This window comes from Nelumbo nucifera, chromosome 8 (assembly GCF_055504915.1).
Source record: "Nelumbo nucifera cultivar China Antique chromosome 8, China Antique-T2T, whole genome shotgun sequence".
In the NCBI taxonomy this organism is placed as follows: domain Eukaryota; kingdom Viridiplantae; phylum Streptophyta; class Magnoliopsida; order Proteales; family Nelumbonaceae; genus Nelumbo; species Nelumbo nucifera.
This window is the reverse complement of record NC_142656.1, coordinates 10,090,483-10,090,859: the sequence shown is the minus strand read 5'-3', so window position 1 is coordinate 10,090,859 and position 377 is coordinate 10,090,483.

The following is a 377-nucleotide window of genomic DNA, read 5'->3' as shown; positions in this document are numbered from 1 at the left end:
GGTGGTAACACATAGCCACCTCAAACTATGTGTTGCGATAAAACCCCCTCCCATATTTTTAGATTTCAGCAGTTTACCGCTCCCTGACTGCTAATGGGTTAACGGTACAAGTAAAATTACTAAATTAAACCATTTGAGATTGATTCGTCAGTATTTCGTCTACCAACAATAAATATTAAAATAACCACTATAGAGCACAAATTGTTTTTTGGGCAAATTATTAATTCCCCGGCCTCACAATGATGAACTGATCATTCACAAGCATTCTCAAGATAAACTATGTTGAACAAAAAAGTTAGATAGAAAAAAAAACGTCAAAATGGTAAAATTGTCTCACAAAATAGCGTAATGGTAGTTTGAGGTTTTAGAAATATTTA